The sequence below is a fragment of the Triticum aestivum genome, chromosome 5B, assembly GCF_018294505.1.
Source record: "Triticum aestivum cultivar Chinese Spring chromosome 5B, IWGSC CS RefSeq v2.1, whole genome shotgun sequence".
NCBI lineage: Eukaryota > Viridiplantae > Streptophyta > Magnoliopsida > Poales > Poaceae > Triticum > Triticum aestivum.
This window is the reverse complement of record NC_057807.1, coordinates 552,998,673-553,015,557: the sequence shown is the minus strand read 5'-3', so window position 1 is coordinate 553,015,557 and position 16,885 is coordinate 552,998,673. Positions and strand designations below refer to the sequence as shown.

Here is a 16,885-nt window from a genome sequence, read left to right as displayed (position 1 = left end):
ACTACGAAAAGACCAAGCGCTCACAAGGCAACATTATCGTCGACGGCACATGCCAATAAGGAAGATGCTTTAGATGCTCTCAACACACTATTTTTGGATGGATGTAGAGTCGAGGTAAGCTTTGGTGGGAAGGTGGCAACGGCGGCCATCTTCCACCGGGACAAAACAACCTAATATTTTGTATAATCAAGAAAATAATAATCTAGTACTCAGAAGGAAAATGTTGCATCCATACTGCGGATTTTCTAGTAAACACCACTTTTTTTACTTTATTGATTCATTCCTGTATCGACTGAGTGCGATGCCTTTGCCCGTGAAAACATCACGTCTTCAACAAAAAATCACCGAAACAGATCATTCATCGCGTGACGTTTCTCCTTCAAGGAAGCGCCATGCCGGTGACTAAGCGATGACCAATTAATTCTTCACGAGTTCCTTATCTCCTTTGCCCAGCCATCGTCCTGTTCCCGGTCCTGGCCAAGAGAATTTGTGCATCTTGTTCCATGTTCATGTCGTCATGTCTAAGGCAGGGACGAACTCAAAACTCTGTCCTTTGCTTTGAGAGCCTACAGAGGAAAAATTGGAAGATGATGAGCCACACATTACCATAATTCAAGATGACGGAATAATGCGTATGCATGGCAGAGGTTTGGGTTTTGCCCACCTCTTTGTCCCAGTTGGTGCGCATGGTAATGGCCAGCAGCAACAGCATCTGCACAACTACCCCGCACATTATTCCCAACCACAGCCCCTGGAGTTCATACCATCACATTGGTTTTCAGAGGTTTCTTCAGATGAGAATCAAATACAAGTGAAAGTGCAACTTTCTGTATGCATGGTAAAATTATCAGTACCATTCCGCCGAGATGGAAGACAAAGGCAAAGCATAGCGCCGCTGGAATGCCGACAAGGTAGTACGCACTGAGATTGACACAAGCTCCAATCCTTTGCAAGCCACAGCCCCTGACAATACCTGGAATATATCAAGTGTATACCCCACGCTGCAATCAGTATCTTGAGAGTAATGTTCACCAAAATTGCTACATATCGTTCATCGAAATGATAAGTACGAGACAAGATAGACTGGAGTCCATCTAAAAAAAAGATAGATACAATAGATAGACTAGAGTTGAAATTCAGGAAATAGTCTGCAAGTACTTGAAATTCGAGTTATTTGGTGCATTTACCTGAAATAACACATTGCAGATTGTAAAAAATGATCGACACGGAAAGAAGCAGCATCATTCTCGCAATGTATTCCACCACCTCATTCTCGTTGCTGTATGCGTACCCCCATAGATTGCACACCAAGAGCATAAGAAGTCCTACAGACACACCCGTCGCGAGGCTCAGAACCATGATCACACGAGTAGCCAGACGGGCAGCTTCAGGTCGCCCAGCACCAAGCTCGTTTGAAACACGGGTGCTACAATGACAAGATACACGATATGACTCTACGATAAAGTTGCAATACAGGCATGGCAAAGTTGTTTAGTCGTACCTTATGGCTGCCCCAAGACCGGAGGGGATCATGAATACTAATGAAACTGTGTACATGTAGGATCAGATTCAGTCGAAGATGGAGCGCAAAAATAAATATCTACCTACAAATCTAAGGGGCACAAACTAAAACTCACCAAATCATCAGCGCAGATGGCAAAGCAAGCTTCACGAAGCTAAGGATGCCGTGAAACGCCTCCTTTGAGAGGCCTGTCCAGGTGCTCCTGCAGGATGGAGAGACCCTGATGTAGATAGCCAAGATTGACACATTGGCCAGGTACGAGATGCCATTGGCCAGGGCAGCGCCCTTGTTGCCCAGCCCAAGCCTGTACACCAGCAACCAGCACACAAGCACGTGGCTCAGCGCCGTGACGCCTGCGCTCACCATCACCGGGAGGACGATGTTCTGCGTCTGGAGGAACCGGACGTAGCACTGCAGCAATCCGTAAGCGAATAGTGATGGAATCATCCACCGGATGTAGCTCCCTGCCCCCATGGCAATCTCTGGGTCCTGGCCGAAGAGCAGGAGGATCTGTCCCGTGTACGCCCAGAGCACCGCAACCACAACGCTCACCAGAGTGAGCACGAGGATTGCCCTCTGCTTGTAGATGCCGAGCAGATGGTACTGTCTTGCCCCGAAGGCTTGCCCACACAATGTGTCCAAGCTGCTCGCCATGCCAGACTAAGATGATTACGAACAGATACAAGAGAAGATATTCAGGTTGATGTTAGTTGTTCATTCATTCATGAGGATCAAAATATGTAGGAGAGGTGATGAATTCACATAAAATATACCAACAAGCTGAAGCCGGTGACACTGGCAAAGGAGGTGGCGATGGAGGCACTCGAGAGAGAGAGCTCACCGAGATGGCCGACAAACATGACCGATATCATCTGCACGACATGCTGCAGCAGGCATCCAGCGATGAGAGGCCCGGCAAGGTACAGCTGCTTCTTAACCTCAATCACCACCAAGCTCTCTTTTGGCCCTCCTGTCTCCTCAGTGCTGCTGTTGCCCCCAATAGGGGGCTCCTCCATGGCTGGCAACATGCTTGAAATCTCACGCCCTGGTTCTGAATCTGAAGAAGGTGGGTGTTAATTAACAGTTGAAGTGGGGTATATTTATCATGTTTGTGACAGTATATACTACTCCCTCTGTTCACTTTTATAAGGCGCTGAAGAATTTCAGACAGCGTGCAAAGTAGCCTATTTTCAGTTGTCTGAAATGACTTACAAAAGTGAACGGAGGGAGTAATACTAATCAACCTCGTCAATGCTGCATAGACCCGCCACTCGAGGAAATATTCAGTAAGGAAACCAAGAGGAAACAGACGCACAAACCTGGGTCAAGTGGACTAAAGAATCTCATCATCTCATGTGAGACCAAGGAGGCAGCTTGGCGGTCAAGTTCAAGACATCTGACACAATAAACTATCTGACGAGCAAACTTGGATGGAATTGTTAACATCACATGCTCGATCAGCCCATTTGCACTATTGTAGTCCAAAAAGCTCGAAATTTCACGACGGCCGGCGGCCGGAGCCCGGAGCCGCTCTCGTCGTCATGTGTCGTCTGTGAACCCCTGACGTGCTACACGACCTATTTCATGACGCGTACACAAACAAAAGGGAATTTCCTAAGATGCACTGCCATCAAGGTATTGGTTAACCACCCCGTGGTTTATTCATACGATGATTGTTTCTGCTTTAGGCAGCAGATTCTCATACGGAAAAAATCAAAAGCTGAAACCCAATAACTATTTGGAATCAGCTTTCCCAGTGAAACTGAATCTAGATTCGGGTTATTTTCAGTGCAATTTATTGAAACTAGTAAGCTTGCACGTGCAATGCACGTCTGACTTACCATCAAATGTGCTAATCTTTATTTGCAAGAAAGCAATATTTTTCATATAGACAAAACCTCCAGAACAACAAAATATTAATCAGATGTCATCATCTATCTGAACCGTCATACAAAGCATTGAAAATGGTCAAATGATTTAGAAGCTGATCTGTTGATAAGTATACTTTGGCTCTGGTAGCACTGAATATTAGTTCCAACAAAAAAAGAGCTGAAAAAGGCACAGTAATTCAGGTTGCCCACAAAACTCCATGTATCCATCACATATTTTTCATGTGTATGATCATGAACTTACCTAAAACAAAACAATCAAGAAGACTGTCATCCAATAATCCATTAGAAAACTGGAACGAAATGCCTACTGGTAAGGTGCTTCTAGTATTGGAAATTTTCTAGATTCTAACGCCTAACAACGTAGATACGTTAACATTCAACACCTAACAAATAGTATGCTCCACCATGTGTCTCAGAAAGTAGATATGTCATGGTAGTATCCAAGGTTTCCAAGTACGAGAGGTCTCCAAGGTTTCTAAGCATAACAAATCTAAATTCCATGTATTTGCAGCCTTGAGAATGATTTATACGATCATGAATTGAAATAAATGATTTGAAAATCGTCAAAGATAATGCACCAACGAATCAGTAGCATCAGTAACCTAGCTCCAGCCTCGCACATATAATATACCTTAGGCATGACGAAGAGAGCCAATTTTCCTAGGAAGAATATTATGTAAAGCCGTCAATTCTCAAGTTCCTAATTCAGAAATACATAAAGGCCTACATCGCAATTAATACATGCCATGTCAATTCTCAAATTCCTATTTCAGAATTACATAAAGGCCTACATCATAATTAATACATGCCATGTCAATTCTCAAAATCCTATTTCAGAATTACATAAAGGCCTACATCACAATTAATACATGCCATGGCACTGAAAGTATGCATGTAAATGATGATATGAAAAAACACTGTATTTTCTATTAACAAGTACGTAGAATGGAAAACAAAATCCTGTATGTAATATCTGATGTTGTTATGCTAACGACATGGATGTCACGAGACTTCTGTACAGCAAACATCAAAGTAGGTAGATTGTGAACTTATGACCTATGAATCTGCTACGTACTCTACATGGAATAAAACTTACATTCATTGCTATAATTCAGCATTTGGCGTGAGCTTAAGATAACATACAACAACTGAATACTGCAGCATGTTAAGAACTCCTTGCCTACCTAGAAAGCTAGAAATATTTGCAACAAAAAGGCACCAAATCTCTATCTTCCGCCACATAGAGATCCCCATGACCACCTGAACTTTCAATCAAATGGATGATTAATCACTACACGTCAACATTAGCTCCCCCAAAAAAGTACAAACCAAACCGTGACTTGAGAGGGAGATAAACAGATCGAGTTTAATCATGGTCCCACATATTCCAAGTTTTCCTTGCTATTGTTATTTTGATCTGTGCACACAAATAATCAATTATTAACTGACATAGAGAGAAGAATTAGCAGGAAGACATAGAGGAATAGTACATGCTACATAGTAATCTTCTCTGAACCACAAGACAGAGCACAACCAGCTTCCTCTTCACAACCAGCACATGATCATCAGTATCAGGTAGGACCTAAACACCCTTAAGGTAAAATAGCATAAAACAATATAGACCCTGACTCTCCATTATGAAGAATGGAGATCATCCTGTCTCCAATTCTTGCGCTTCGCTTTCTTTTACTTCCAAGAAGCTCCTTACGACTGTCCATACATTTTTTCCATTCTTTGATTGTCATGTCTTCACTTCTTTTAGAAATCCTGTATGGACAGTTGAGATTCGTAGAACGACCTGGTTGTATGTTCAAAACATCAAGGCGACCGTGCGTATACATCAGATGAGGCACACAATCATTCGAGGTTATCTGTTGAAAAACATAGTAATAACTTCGTAGTTAGCAATGATGTACTAGTTTTAGAAGTATGCAAAAAGATGCACGAATATCGTCATAGTAAAAAATCTTACCAGGGTATCTCCATGGTAGTTACCGTAGTTCAACACGTGCACTAGTGGCACGTATTGACCATAATGTTGAGGAGTTTGATTGTAGATATTATAATTCTCAAGATCAGTACAAAATGCGATCAGATGATTTTTCTCCTTATAAGTTAATTCGGAGCCATCGGTGTAGTGGGTTTTGTCTACCATCTTCCACACATTCTTTGAAGAATGAAAATAAGCTATCAATGGAAATAAGCTGTCAACTATTTTGAAATAAACAATATAAATTACTTAATAACTATGTTTGAGAAGCTCACATGGGGGAAGAATTGGAAGTGTATCCACAAGGACCCAAATGTCCATATTGTCTTGCTCGATTGTAGGATCACCAAGATCCATGGTGACAAGCATACCCTCATCAAAACCATACATCTTGCAAAGTGCTTCCTAATTTTTGCAACCAAAATGGGTTACACTCTCAGCATTGTACAACTTTACTTCAAAATCCACACCATGATGGGTCCTTAGGTGAATTTTTTTGGTTTCCATACTTTCATGGTCTTTAAAACTCATCCTCTCCAAGACATAGCGTCTTGCATATCATGGGATAAGCTAGTCAAATTGGAGAAGATGAAAAATACAGGTTAAAATAGTTGAAGTCGTGCTTAATTACGAAAAAACTATTATCGTCGTTGCATACCGTTTCAACATCGAAGGTCTCCTCGAGCCTAATGCTGAAGCGTCGATCTTCGTCCAGCTCAAGGAACCTGTCGCACATACCTCGGTCGTCGTGGCACCAGTCGCACTCCCCCGGGCGGTTTTCGTCGTCCGAGTACGACATTTCCAGCCTATATTCATAATTCAAATATTAAACTTGTACAATTAAATATATGTACTAAAAAACCCAAATTAGATCATTATTATTAATCACGGGTTGACTATTGGTGATGGTAGCTCCTCCTTTCATTCCCGAGTGCATTATTACACCAAATTGTCTAGCACACGGGAATGAAGGAGAAGCTACCCCCACGACGACGTGGATGATGAAGGGGGCTCCTAGATTTCTGCAGAGTGCTCTTCAATTTTAGCATTCAAAGCAGGAGTACTTTTACAATATGAGCATTCAATAAGCACAACTAATTCTATATATAGTAAAATAAAGTAGTTTTATTAATTAAATCAACTAGTTCAACTACTAAGTACTTACTATAAATAAATGAAGTAGTACTTACTAAAAATAAACTACTTCTATAGTAAAATAAATTAGTTTATTAAATCAACTAGCTAGTTCAACTATACATTAAACACTTACTATAAATAAAATAAAGTAGTACTTACTAAAAAATAACTAGTTTAACTATAGTTCTATTATTTTTCTAACTAATTATATTAAATACTTTCTCTTCTTATTTTCCTTTTTCCTCTCTTCTAAATATGAACATATTCATAAATGACTTTGATCATACACAATTTTCCTATACATACACAATATGAACATATACATAAATTGACAAAGAAAATTCTATGAACAAAAAAATCATTAAAATTCTATGAACATATACATAATTTGATCATACGCAGGGGCCGACAGCGTCGCGGGGCACAACGCGCGGGGCGGGGGGCGGCGACGGCGTCAAGACGGCACGGGACGGCGTCGGGGCGACGCGGGACGGCGCGGGGCGACGACGGCGACGGCGAGGCAGAGACGGGCAGCCTGATGGCGTCGGGGCGGGGAAGAACGAACTGAACGAAATTTTGACGAGTGGCAGTTATATAGACGACGCATTGGTCCCGGTTCGTGAGACAAACCGGGACTAATGCGACCTTTAGTCCCGGTTGGTGGCACCAACCGGGACCAAAGGCCTCTTTTCAGCAGAGGCCTTTGGTCCCGGTTGGTGCCACCAACCGGGACTAAAGGGGGGGCATTGGTACCGGTTTGTGCCACCAACCGGGACCAATGCACCCCTTTAGTCCCGGTTGGTGGCACCAACCGGGACTAAAGGCCTCGCACAGCACGGTGCGGTGTGAATTATTTATTTTCTTTTGATTTTTACTTTATTTTTTATTCTTTTTTATTTTAGCTCAGAATAATTAAAATCTTTCTGTTACTCCATTAGTTTCCAAATTTGAATAGTTTAAATTTTAATTCTTTGAAATTTGTGTGAATCACTAGTTTGTGAATAACTTCACTATAAAAATATATTTGGAGTGATTCTTTTTCTTGCTATTTAATATTACTGTGTTTTATCATTATATTGAAAAACAGATTTTGTTATTTTAGTTTCTATCAAAAAAATCTTTATGACAATTCTTTTTGCTACTAAAGTTTCTAACAAAAAAAATTCTTTATGATAATTATTTCTATTTTTCATGTTTTGAGCCGAAAATACTTTGATAATTTTAGTTGCATAAATTTTATATAATTTTAGTTTAAAAAATACTAGAGGTTTATAAAAGCTTTTTAGTTGATTCCTTTTGCTATTAGAGTTTTATAAAGCATTTACTAGTTTTTCTGAGCTATAAGACCTTGAAATTGAAAAGCATTTCAAATGAACTCTGAAAAGGTTGAAAGTTGGCATGGTATCATCATTTCACCCACATAGCATGTGCTAAAAAGTTGAGAGGGTTATGGGGAAAACTGAATACACTTCGTGTACAAAATGGACAATCTCTTTCGAAGTATCAGGGTTTCATACGGAAACTAATCTGTTACACGGGGATATCATTTTTTTAAACTTATTTGAACTCCTGACTTTTTGTGTGTTCAAAATGCACCATTCAAAGCCACATCATCAATTTTCAACCATTCCTGACTTCATTTGTTATTTTTCATGCATTTACAGATTATTTTGAGCTATAAGACCCTGAAATTGAGAAGCATTTCAAATGAACTCTGAAAAGGTTGGAAGTTGGCATGGTATCATCATTTCATCCACATAGCATGTGCAAGAAAGTTGAGTGGGTTACGGCAAAAACTGGATGCACTTCATGTACAAAACCGACAATCTCTTTCGAAGTATCATGATTTCATACGGAAACTTGTCTGTTACAATATGCATTTCAAATGAACTACGAAAAGGTTGAAAGTTGGCATGGTATCATCATAATAGTTGTGGACAAAGTCTTCACTTTTTCTTCGCTTGTGTCCTTTCCTTATTGCGCCGTAACCATGGATAATCTTCATCATTTATCAGGATGCTTGGGGTCAGCCTTGACTTTGAAGGGAGGAATTTCATGAAACTTTTCATAATCTTCGGACATGTCTGTCTTGCCCTCCACTCCACGATGTCCCTTTTTCCTGAAAGAACTATGTGGCGCTTTGGCTCATCATATGATGTATTTGCTTCCTTATTTTTTTCTTTTTCTCGGTTTGGTAGACATGTCCTTCACATAGATAACCTGTGCCACATCATTGGCTAGGACGAACGGTTCGTCAGTGTACCCAAGATTGTTCAGATCCACTGTTGTCATTCCATACTGTGGGTCTACCTGTACCCCGCCTCCTGACAGATTGACCCAGTTGGATTTAAACAAAGGGACCTTAAAATCTACTCCATAGTCAAGTTCCCATATGTCCACTATGTAACCATAATATGTGTCCTTTCCCCTCTCGGTGGCTGCATCAAAGCGGACACCACTGTTTTGGTTGGTGCTCTTTTGATCTTGGGCGATCGTGTAAAATGTATTCCCATTTATCTCGTATCCTTTCCAAATCATTATAGTCGAAGATGGTCCCCTGGACAATGAGTACGACTCCTCACAAACAGTGTTTTCACCTCTGAGACGTGTTTCCAACCAACTGCTGAAAGTCCTGATGTGTTCACATGTAGTCCAGTCGTCGCACTGCTCCGGGTGTTTGGAGCGCAGACTGTTCTTGTGTTCATCGACATAAGGGGTCACCAAGGTAGAGTTCTGTAGAACTGTATAGTGTGCTTGAGACCAAGAATATCCGTCCCTGTATATTATTGTCTCCCCTACAAGCATGCCTTTTCCAGTCAGTCTCCCCTCATACCGCGATTTAGGGAGACCTATCTTCCTAAGGGCAGGAATGAAGTCAACACAAAACCCAATGACATCCTCTGTTTGATGGCCCATGGAGATGCTTCCTTCTGGCCTAGCGCGGTTACGAACATATTTCTTTATGACTCCCATGAACCTCCCAAAGGGGTACATACTGTGTAGAAATACGGGGCCCAGAATGACAATCGCGTCAACTAGATAAACTAGGACATGCGTCATGATATTGAAGAAGGATGGTGGGAACACCAGCGCGAAACTGACAAGACATTGCACCACATCACTCCTTAGACTTGGTATGATTTCTGGATCGATCACCTTCTAAGAGATTGCATTGAGGAATGCACATAGCTTCACAATGGCTAATCGGACGTTTTTCGGTAGAAGCCCCCTCAATGCAACCGGAAGCAGTTGCGTCATAATCACGTGGCAGTCATGAGACTTTAGGTTCTGAAACTTTTTCTCTGCCATATTTATTATTCCCTTTATATTCGATGAGAAGCCAGTCGGGACCTTAATACTAAGCAGACATTCAAAGAAGATTTCCTTCTCTTTTTAGGTAAGAGCGTAGCTGGCAGGACCTTCATACTGCTTTGGAGGCATGCCGTCTTTTTCGTGCAAACATTGCAGGTCCTCCCGTGCCTCAGCTGTATCTTTTGTCTTCCCATACACGCCCAAGAAGCCTAGTAGGTTCACGCAAAGGTTCTTCGTCACGTGCATCACGTTGATTGAAGAGCGGACCTCTAGGTCTTTCCAGTAGGGTAGGTCCCAAAATATAGATTTCTTCTTCCACATGGGTGCGTGTCCCTCAGCGTCACTCGGAACAGCTAGTCCGCCGGGACCCTTTTCAAAGATTACGTGTAAATCATTGACCATAGCAAGTACGTGATCATCGGTACGCATGGCGGGCTTCTTCCGGTGATCTGCCTCGCCTTTGAAATGCTTGCCTTTCTTTCGGCATTGATGGTTGGTCGGAAGAAATCGACGATGGCCCAGGTACACATTCTTCCTGTAGCTTCCCAGGTATATACTTTCGATGTCAGCTAAACAGTGCGTGCATGCGTGGTATCCCTTGTTTGTCTGTCCTGAAAGCTTACTGAGAGCGGGCCAATCATTGATGGTTACAAACAGCAAGGCGTGCAGGTTAAATTCCTCTTGTCTGTGCTCATCCCACACACGTACACCGTTTCCATTCCACAGCTGTAAAAGTTCTTCAACTAATGGCCTTAGGTACACATCAATGTCGTTGCCGGGTTGCTTAGGGCCTTGGATGAGAACTGACATCATAATGAGCTTTCGCTTCATGCACATCCAAGGAGGAAGGTTATACATACATAGAGTCACGGGCCAGGTGTGGTTTACTTAGTGCCTTCTAAATCTCCGTCGTAACCACCGTCGATCGCCCGCACCGTCCTGTCGCCGGCACCACCTTGTGGCGAGGCTCTTGTTCATGAATGTTTTACATTACCAAATTGATGTTTGTGTGATTTGGATATATAGTTACTCGTATAATTATCTTACCCGTACGTTGTTTGTTATACATAGTGCCATGGTTTTGATATCCGTCCCCGTCGGCCCTCGTCCTTGTTATGATTCGGATGTGGTATATTCTCTTTTAAAACTAGTTGTTGCATTTCATGTTTATGACAAATTATGCCCATCAAGTTGACATAGATATTTTTATCTAGGAGGTATTGTTGGGTTTCGTAGTAATTTCAAAAAAAATTCCTACGCACACACAGGATCATGTGATGCATAGCAACGAGGGGAGAGTATTGTCTACGTACCCAACGCAGACCGACTGCGGAAGCGATGACACGACGTAGAGGAAGTAGTCGTACGTCTTCTCGATCCAACCGATCAAGTACCGAAACTACGGCACCTCCGAGTTCGAGCACACGTTCAGCTCGATGACGATCCCCGGACTCCGATCCAGCAAAGTGTCGGGGAAGAGTTTCGTCAGCACGACGGCGTGGTGACGATCTTGATGAACTACAGCAGCAGGGCTTCGCCTAAACTCCGCTACAGTATTATCGAGGAATATGGTGGCAGGGGGCACCGTACACGGCTAAGGAATTGATCACGTGGATCAACTTCTGTCAACTTGTGTGTTTAGAGGTGCCCCTGCCTCCGTATATAAAGGATCCAAGGGGGGAGGGGGCGCCGGCCAAGAGGGAGAGGCGCAGGAGGAGTCCTACTCCTACCGGGAGTAGGACTCCCCCCCCCCCCCAATCCTATTCCAACTAGGATTCCCAAAGGGGGAAAGAGGGAGAGGGGTGGCCGGCCACCTCTCCTAGTCCTAATAGGACTAGGGGAAGGGGGGAGGTGCGCAGCCCCCTTGGGCTGCCCCTTTCTCCTTTCCACTAAGGCCCATGATGGCCCATATGGTTCCCGGGGGGGTTCCGGTAACCTCCCAGTAACCCGGTAAAATCCCGATTTCACCCGGAACACTTCCGATGTCCAAACATAGGCTTCCAATATACCAATCTTTATGTCTCGACCATTTCGAGACTCCTCGTCATGTCCGTGATCATATCCGGGACTCCGAACAACCTTCGGTACATCAAAATGCATAAACTCATAATATAACTGTCATCGTAACCTTAAGCGTGCGGACCCTACGGGTTCGAGAACAATGTAGACATGACCGAGACACGTCTCTGGTCAATAACCAATAGCGGGACCTGGATGCCCATATTGTCTCCTACATATTCTACGAAGATCTTTATCGGTCAGACCGCATAACAACATACGTTGTTCCCTTTGTCATCGGTATGTTACTTGCCTGAGATTCGATCGTCGGTATCCAATACCTAGTTCAATCTCGTTACCGGCAAGTCTCTTTACTCGTTCCGTAATACATCATCTCACAACTAACATATTAGTTGTAATGCTTGCAAGGCTTATGTGATGTGTATTACCGAGAGGGCCCAGAGATACCTCTCCGACAATCGGAGTGACAAATCCTAATCTCGAAATACGCCAACCCAACATCAACCATTGGAGACACCTGTAGTACTCCTTTATAGTCACCCATTTACGTTGTGACGTTTGGTAGTACCCAAAGTGTTCCTCCGGTAAACGGGAGTTGCATAATCTCATAGTCATAGGAACATGTATAAGTCATGAAGAAAGCAATAGCAACATACTAAACGATCGGGTGCTAAGCTAATGGAATGGGTCATGTCAATCAGATCATTCTGCTAATGATGTGACCTCGTTAATCAAATAAGAACTCATTTTTCATGGTTAGGAAACATAACCATCTTTGATTAACGAGCTAGTCAAGTAGAGGCATACTAGTGACACTTTGTTTGTCTATGTATTCACACATGTATTATGTTTCCGGTAAATACAATTCTAGCATGAATAATAAACATTTATCATGATTATAAGGAAATAAATAATAACTTTATTATTGCCTCTAGAGCATATTTCCTTCAGTCTCCCACTTGCACTAGAGTCAATAATCTAGATTACACTGTAATGATTCTAACACCCATGGAGCCTTGGTGCTGATCATGTTTTGCTCGTGGAAGAGGCTTAGTCAACGGGTCTGCAACATTCAGATCCGTATGTATCTTGCAAATCTCTATGTCTCCCACCTGGACTAGATCCCGGATGGAATTGAAGCGTCTCTTGATGTGTTTGGTCCTTTTGTGAAATCTGGATTCCTTTGCCAAGGCAATTGCACCAGTATTGTCACAAAAGATTTTCATTGGACCCGATGCACTAGGTATGACACCTAGATCGGATATGAACTCCTTCATCCAGACTCCTTCATTTGCTACTTCCGAAGCAGCTATGTTATTCCGCTTCACATGTAGATCCCGCTACGACGCTTTGTTTAGAACTGCACCAACTGACAGCTCCACCGTTTAATGTAAACACGTATCCGGTTTGTGATTTAGAATTGTCTGGATCAGTGTCAAAGCTTGCATCAACGTAACCTTTTACGATGAGCTCTTTGTCACCTCCATATACGAGAAACATATCCTTAGTCCTTTTCAGGTATTTCAGGATGTTCTTGACCGCTGTCCAGTGATCCACTCCTGGATTACTTTGGTACCTCCCTGCTAAACTTATAGCAAGGCACACATCAGGTCTGGTACACAGCATTGCATACATGATAGAGCCTATGGCTGATGCATAGGGAACATCTTTCATATTCTCTCTATCTTCTGCAGTGGTCGGGCATTGAGTCTTACTCAATTTCACACCTTGTAATACAGGCAAGAATCCTTTCTTTGCTTGATCCATTTTGAATTTCTTCAAAATCTTGTCAAGGTATGTGCTTTGTGAAAGTCCAATTAAGCGTCTTGATCTATCTCTATAGATCTTAATGCCTAATATGTAAGCAGCTTCACCGAGGTCTTTCATTGAAAAACTTTTATTCAAGTATCCCTTTATGCTATCCAGAAATTCTATATCATTTCCAATCAGTAATATGTCATCCACATATAATATCAGAAATGCTACAGAGCTCCCACTCACTTTCTTGTAAATACAGGCTTCTCCGAAAGTCTGTATAAAACCAAATGCTTTGATCACACTATCAAAACGTTTATTCCAACTCCGAGAGGCTTGCACCAGTCCATAAATGGATCGCTGGAGTTTGCACACTTTGTTAGCTCCCTTTGGATTGACAAAACCTTCTGGTTGCATCATATACAACTCTTCTTCCAGAAATCCATTCAGGAATGCAGTTTTGACATCCATTTGCCAAATTTCATAATCATAAAATGCGGCAATTGCTAACATGATTCAGACGGACTTAAGCATCGCTACGGGTGAGAAGGTCTCATCGTAGTCAATCCCTTGAACTTGCCGAAAACCTTTTGCGACAAGTCGAGCTTTGTAGACAGTAACATTACCATCAGCGTCAGTCTTCTTCTTAAAGATCCATTTATTCTCAATTGCTTGCCGATCATCGGGCAAGTCAACCAAAGTCCATACTTTGTTCTCATACATGGATCCCATCTCAGATTTCATGGCTTCAAGCCACTTTGCGGAATCTGGGCTCACCATCGCTTCTTCATAGTTCGTAGGTTCATCATGATCTAGTAGCATGACCTCCAGAACAGGATTACCGTACCACTCTGGTGCGGATCTTACTCTGGTTGATCTACGAGGTTCAGCAGTATCTTGATCTGAAGTTTCATGATCATTATCATTGGCTTCCTCACTAACTGGTGTAGGTGTCACTGAAATAGTTTTCTGTGATGAACTACTTTCCAGTAAGGGAGCAGGTACAGTTACCTCGTCAAGTTCTACTTTCCTCCCACTCACTTCTTTCGAGAGAAACTCCTTCTCTAGAAATGATCCATTCTTAGCAACGAATGTCTTGCCTTCGGATATGTGATAGAAGGTGTACCCAACAGTTTCCTTTGGGTATCCTATGAAGACACATTTCTCCGATTTGGGTTCGAGCTTTATCAGGTTGAAGCTTTTTCACATAAGCATCGCAGCCCCAAACTTTAAGAAACGACAACTTTGGTTTCTTGCCAAACCACAGTTCATAAGGCGTCGTCTCAACGGATTTTGATGGTGCCCTATTTAACGTGAATGCGGCCGTCTCTAAAGCATATCCCCAAAAAGATAGCGGTAAATCAGTAAGAGACATCATAGATCGCACCATATCTAGTAAAGTACGATTACGATGTTCGGACACACCATTACGCTGTGGTGTTCCGGGTGGCGTGAGTTGCGAAACTATTCCACAGTTTTTCAAATGTACACCAAACTCGTAACTCAAATATTCTCCTCCACGATCAGATCGTAGAAACTTTATTTTCTTGTTACGATGATTTTCAACTTCACTCTGAAATTCTTTGAACTTTTCAAATGTTTCAGACTTATGTTTCATTAAGTAGATATACCCATATCTGCTTAAATCATCTGTGAAGGTGAGAAAATAACGATATCCGCCACGAGCCTCAATATTCATCGGGCCACATACATCGGTATGTATGATTTCCAACAAATCTGTTGCTCTCTCCATAGTACCGGAGAACGGTGTTTTAGTCATCTTACCCATGAGGCACGGTTCGCAAGTACCAAGTGATTCATAATCAAGTGGTTCCAAAAGTCCATCAACATGGAGTTTCTTCATGCGCTTTATACCGATATGACCTAAACGACAGTGCCACAAATAAGTTGCACTTTCATTATCAACTCTGCATCTTTTGGCTTCAATATTATGAATATGTGTATTACTACTATCGAGATTCAATAAGAATAGACCACTCTTCAAGGGTGCATGACCATAGAAGATATTACTCATATAAATAGAACAACCATTATTCTCTGATTTAAATGAATAACCGTCTCGCATTAAACAAGATCCAGATATAATGTTCATGCTCAACGCTGGCACCAAATAACAATTATTTAGGTCTAATATTAATCCCGAAGGTAGATGTAGAGGTAGCGTGCCGACTGCGATCACATCGACTTTGGAACCGTTTCCCACGCGCATCGTCACCTCGTCCTTTGCCAGTGCCCGCTCATTCCGTAGTCCCTGTTTCGAGTTGCAAATATTAGCAACAGAACCAGTATCAAATACCCAGGTGCTACTGCGAGCTCTAGTAAGGTACACATCAATAACATGTATATCACATATACCTTTGTTCACCTTGCCATCCTTCTTATCCGCCAAATACTTGGGGCAGTTCCGCTTCCAGTGACCAGTCTGCTTGCAGTAGAAGCACTCAGTTTCAGGCTTAGGTCCAGACTTGGGTTTCTTCTCTTGAGCAGCAACTTGCTTGCCGTTCTTCTTGAAGTTCCCCTTTTTCTTCCCTTTGCCCTTTTTCTTGAAACTAGTGGTCTTGTTAACCATCAACACTTGATGCTCCTTCTTGATTTCTACCTCCGCAGCTTTCAGCATTGCGAAGAGCTCGGGAATAGTCTTGTTCATCCCTTGCATATTATAGTTCATCACGAAGCTCTTGTAGCTTGGTGGCAGTGATTGGAGAATTCTGTCAATGACGCAATCATCCGGAAGATTAACTCCCAATTGAATCAAGTGATTATTATACCCAGACATTTTGAGTATATGCTCACTGACAGAACTGTTCTCCTCCATCTTGCAGCTATAGAACTTATTGGAGACTTCATATCTCTCAATTCGGGCATTTTCTTGAAATATTAACTTCAACTCCTGGAACATCTCATATGCTCCATGATGTTCAAAACGTCGTTGAAGTCCCAATTCTAAGCCGTAAAGCATGGCACACTGAACTATCGAGTAGTCATCAGCTCTTTGCTCTGCCAGACGTTCATAACATCTGGTGTTGCTCCAGCAGCAAGCCTGGCACCCAGCGGTGCTTCCAGGACGTAATTTTTCTATGCAGCAATGAGGATAATCCTCAAGTTACGGACCCAGTCCGTGTAATTGCTACCATCATCTTTCAACTTTGCTTTCTCAAGGAACGCATTAAAATTCAACGGGACAACAACACGAGCCATCTATCTACAATCAACATAAACAAGCAAGATACTATCAGG

The 16,885-nt window shown here is 42.3% G+C and overlaps 1 pseudogene; it reads right to left on the bottom strand.

Annotated features, from left to right (window-relative positions):
• Positions 1 to 234: 234 nt before the first annotated feature.
• Positions 235 to 2,538, bottom strand: LOC123115020 (protein DETOXIFICATION 16-like; annotated as a pseudogene).
• Positions 2,539 to 16,885: the final 14,347 nt, after the last annotated feature.